At 32.8% G+C, this 5,000-nt stretch overlaps 1 long non-coding RNA gene across 2 annotated transcripts in view; it reads left to right on the plus strand.

Moving 5' to 3' along the window:
• LOC127837652 (uncharacterized) overlaps positions 1-5,000 on the plus strand; it is a 22,890-nt gene that overhangs the window by 8,012 nt on the left and 9,878 nt on the right. Inside the window, exon 4 of one of the 2 annotated variants that reach the window (XR_008029415.1) lies at positions 4,607-4,745. The exons of the other annotated variant lie outside the window; for it this stretch is intronic. This is a non-coding gene — a long non-coding RNA (uncharacterized LOC127837652). Of the gene's footprint in view, positions 1-4,606; positions 4,746-5,000 lie in introns of those variants that run through there. 2 annotated transcript variants of the gene reach the window in all.

Below are 5,000 nucleotides of genomic sequence, written 5' to 3' on the forward strand. Positions count from 1 at the left end.
GGAAGACCAGACCTTGTGAGAAGAGCATCATAATCTGAAGTAAAATCATTGTAAATGAATCTTAGTGCTCTTTCTTGAATTTTTTCCATTTTCTTTGTATTTGTTTCATTTGTAAAGTGCCAGGTGAGTGGGCAATAATTAAAGTTTGATAAAATAAAAGATTGATACATTGTGATTTTACAAAGCTTATTTAAGTTATGGCCAAGTCTCTTCATTACATTTAATTGCCTTGATGCCTTTTTACAAATGTTACTTATGTGAGTGTTAAAACTAAGATTAAAATCTAAAGTAACACCGAGAAGAACAACTTCATCTTCACATTTAATATTAACATCATTCAATTTGAAAGTAAGATCTAAGTTGTGAGTTTTCTTCCCAAGGGACATTGCCTGAAATTTGTCAGGGTTTGCTTGCATTTTATTTTCATGGAACCATTTGATGAGACTTAAACTATCATTTTCAAGAACATTGACCAGATGTTCATGTGATGTACTACTAAAAGAGAGTGTATTTTCATCTGCATAGTTATAAAGGTTGGATTCTGTTACAAATTCAAATATATCATTAATAAAAATATTTAAAAGGACAGGACCTAGAATAGAACCCTGAGGAACTCCCTTCAATGTCTCTTGGAAAGAACTATGAACATCACCAACCCTGACAAATTGCTGCCTTTGTGATAGATAGCTATCAATTAAAGATAAAGACTTTTTATCAAGACCATAATGTTTCAATTTTAGAACTAAAAGATCATGCGGTAAACAGTCGAAAGCCTTTGAGAGATCCATCAAAATAGCTGCAACGTAATGGTTTTTATCAAGAGATGCTTTCCAATCTTCAATGATTTTTAGCAAAGTTGTATTACATCCATATCCTGGTCTAAAAGCACTTAAAAGAGGATTAAAAATGTTATTAAAATGATTCATTAGTTGAGTGAAAATGGCTCTCTCAAAGACTTTGGACATGAAAGGTAAAAGGCTAACAGGTCTGTAGTTGGCTTTATCTAAGGTGCTATTCTTTTTAAAAATTGGAGCTACTTGTGCTATTTTAAAATTTGAGGGAAACTGTGAGTTTTCAATGGATTTGTTTATGAGTTTACAGGCTGTCAAGTGACCTTTTTTCAAAAAGTAGGAAAAAATAGGAACTACTTTTGCAAAAAAAAGTAGGAAAAAAGTAGGAAAAAGTAAGAACTTTTCCCTCAAAAGTAGGAATACATAATACAATTTTTTTAGACACAGGTCCAGGAAACATAGCTTGAAACAGAGCAGGAGTGCCATCACATGTTCTGTATGGATTCCCTCTTGAAGCTACCTTAAGGGCCCAGAGGATTTCAGGATTTGTACCTGTTCCTTTTGTGATGTATGTACTTGCATACAGATAGATTTATCCCCACCCCCACTGAGAGCTGCTTGGCTTTGTAGCACTTCCAAACAAACGCTTTTGTGAATTATCATGCATGTATTTCTGAATTATCATGCATATATTTCATGTTTTCCTTGTGTTGTTGTCCATCTGCATGACTTATCAGTTGATTAGCACCAGAATTACATGTACTACACAAGATGGACTTCAATCAGACAGTACACTATCCTGCAAACTAATTGCCGGTATCTCTCTTGCACCACGGTATCTCTCTTGCACCACGATACAAGTGTTTTTCCACTGTTGTCCAACTTCCCCATCCATGAAGGGTTAAACTTTGTTCTCCCACTAGGCATTTTAGCACTTATAGTGTATCTATGATAATTAAGTTTCAAGCAAAGCTACCCTGATAAAGAAGTACAATTAGATGCTGTTCATTTTGGTGTATCATCAAATAAGTGGTTAGAGGTCTTCTGTGTATGGATATATAAATGGTAATATACTATGCATGTTATATCCTTAAGCAGAAGACAAAATTTATTTAGTGATACACCAACTTGTTTTCCAATATTAATACTAGTATATAAAGCAATGTCAATGCTCTGCTATAGCTACATTTTGAAACCTTTAAATTGACAATAGGGTGCAGTTATAATGACTTAAGTTACATTCAAAATGACTAGTCATTGCAGAGCACATTATGCAACTGGAGATAGGACCTTATCACCTGACATCTTATATGACATCATTGATTGAGCAATGAAACAGTTGCACTACATTGTTTATTTCAGTTTCAAATAATGGTTTTTACATTATTGATGATGTTGCGGGAGTGTAATAATGCCGTTTAATATTTTAAATACTACGCTGTAACACCTTGAAGTTACCTCACTAGCTATGGCATCATTAGACAAGAGATGTGTTTGTCAGAAACACAATGCCCACTATTGCGCCGCTTTGAAATAAAATTTCAAAATATCATTTGGCAGGTTTAGAAATTATCACTCTTTTAAAGCTTATAACTTCCCTTGGATTGTATTTTTTTACTTTTGACCTTGTAGGATGACCTTGACCTTTCACCACTCAAAATGTGCAGCTTCATCATGAGATACACATGCATTCCAAATATCAAGTTGCTATCTTCAATATTGCAAAAGTTATGGCCCATGTAAAAGTTTTCGGACGGACACACAGACAGACAAAAGTCAGACAGACAGACAGACAGACAGACAGACAGACAGACAAACGGACTGACAGTACAACTGCTATATGCCACCCTACCGGGAGCATACAAATGTATCAGGGCATTTAGGCTCTGTGCATTTATCATTAATTACTACACATGATGTACCTTTGATATCAATAGAACATCATATCTGTTGTCATGTAATACGGAATTTATTACATTATATTTGTAAATGATAAAAACTCGGCAAAGCATCAGTTTTATCTTTTTCAAATAACTTGTGTAATAAATTCCATATTACATAACCACTCATACAATACATGTATCTCTATATCTCTACATTCCAAACAGCAATATCATGTAAACATGCATAAGGTTTGGTCAAATTGTTGTCAATGGAAACAAAATAAAACTGGAATAAACAATGGGTTCCCTCAGCTCTTGCATCACTGGGAACTGTGTAAGGTACTGAAGTCTGCAGTGTACAAATGCTATGGAAGTAAACAAGGCACTATTGTTACTTTAAATAAAACTTTTGTCAATAATTTCAAAAGTTACATTATAAATAAATATTTATGCTTCCTGAAGAGGTGAAAGCAGACAGTCAGCATGGGTTGTCAGGTCTCATCTAGATAAATGCACATTAACAGGGATACAGTCATGCCATAGATTCATTCATCCTGCAAGTTTACTAAATAAACTCTAAAAAAATAATAATTCTCCATTGAAAATGAAAAAGTAGGAATAGTAGGAAGATTTAGTAAAAATATAGGAAAAAGTAGGATCATGATGAAAAAGTAGGAAATAGTAGGAAAAAGTAGGAAAAAGTATGACCGCTTGACAGCCTGAGTTTAGTAAGAGGTTTTGATATTACTGGTTCTGCAAGTTTTAACATTTTTACTGAAAGTCCATCATAACCTGTAGCCTTTTTACTGTTCATTTTCCTAATTTGTTTTGTTACAAAAGATTCATCAATATTTGTAAAGGTTAATGTTGAGTTACAGTTTTCATGATATTGTCAATTTTTTTAATACTTGAATGATTGTTATCAATAGTAATAGAATTATCTCCTATTGAACTAGCAACATTAACATAATAGTCGTTTAAAATTTCAGCAATTTCCTTTTGATCTGTAACTAAAACATTTTTTTCTTCAATTATGGTATTTTTCTTTACAACGGTACCCTTATTTGTAATAAAAGGTTTAATTGTACTCAAAAAATCTTTATTTTTAAACCCACCAGTACATCTTTCCACAAAATAGGTTTTAACTGATTTCCTCCTTATCTTAGTCACATAATTTCTTGCCTGTCTGTATATTTCCCAATTTCTGTCCGTTGGATATTTTTTTAATTTATTAAATTGCATCTTTTTATGGTAAATAGCTTTCCTTAACTTAGAATTCATAAAAGGAGCAGGTTTATTAACTTGTTTTTTAGTTTTAATTGGTGCATGCTTATCAAAACAGTTCAAAATACTCTGTTGAAATATTTCAGATGCCTTATTTGCATTGGGATCATCCAAAATATGGTTGAAATCATAAGTATTGAGATCTGTAAGAAAACATTCATAGTCAAATTTTTTTAAACTTCTGTATTTTATCCATTTGTTGGAGAAATTTGGTACATCATATTTAAGTTGAAAGCCTATCATATTGTGCATATCACTCAAACCACAGTTAAAGTTTAAAATATTACAGCAGGCATTTTCCTGGTTCATTATAACAACATCAATAAGGCTTGGGTCTGAGCTTTTTGAAAAACATGTAGGGGTTTTAACCATGTTAGTTATGTCAAAAATATCACAGAACTGCATTAAATGAACACATTTATCAGGCTTCATGACATTGTAATTTATATCACCAATAATTGCAAAATTATCATATTTGATTGTGACTTTGTCAGTAACATTGCACAGATCTTCAAAACATTCAGAATCATTTGTTGATGGGGGTCTGTATATTCCAGTTATAAGCCATTTGGTATTATTTAAAACAATTTTTACACTTAAAGATTCAATCACCTTGAAATCAAAGTGCGTTTTACTGTCCCCAACAAGGTCACTGCGTAGGAATGCAATCAATCCTCCGCCATATACAGTACGGTCAGATCTCCAGAGATGGTAATTGTTAACTGCAAACTGTGCATCTGGAAAGGAACTGTCAATTTTTGTTTCTGCAATAAATAATAAATCAATTAAGTTTTGTATAAGAGTTTCTTTAATGAAGTCAAATTTAATTCTTTAGCTGTTGATGTTTAAATAAGCACACAAAAATTTAGATGGATATTTCTTGCGGGCAGTGTGAAGTTCTTCGAAAGGAGAAATAACATCAGGTTCACTTTGGTGTGTACATGTGCTGCTGAAAGACGTTTCAAAATAAGAGTCACTGAACGGGCATTTTAAGCACTTTTTGCAGATCCATGGGTCCTCACTTTGTCCAAGGAAAGCGAAA

The sequence above is a fragment of the Dreissena polymorpha genome, chromosome 7, assembly GCF_020536995.1.
Source record: "Dreissena polymorpha isolate Duluth1 chromosome 7, UMN_Dpol_1.0, whole genome shotgun sequence".
Taxonomy (NCBI): Eukaryota; Metazoa; Mollusca; class Bivalvia; order Myida; family Dreissenidae; genus Dreissena; species Dreissena polymorpha.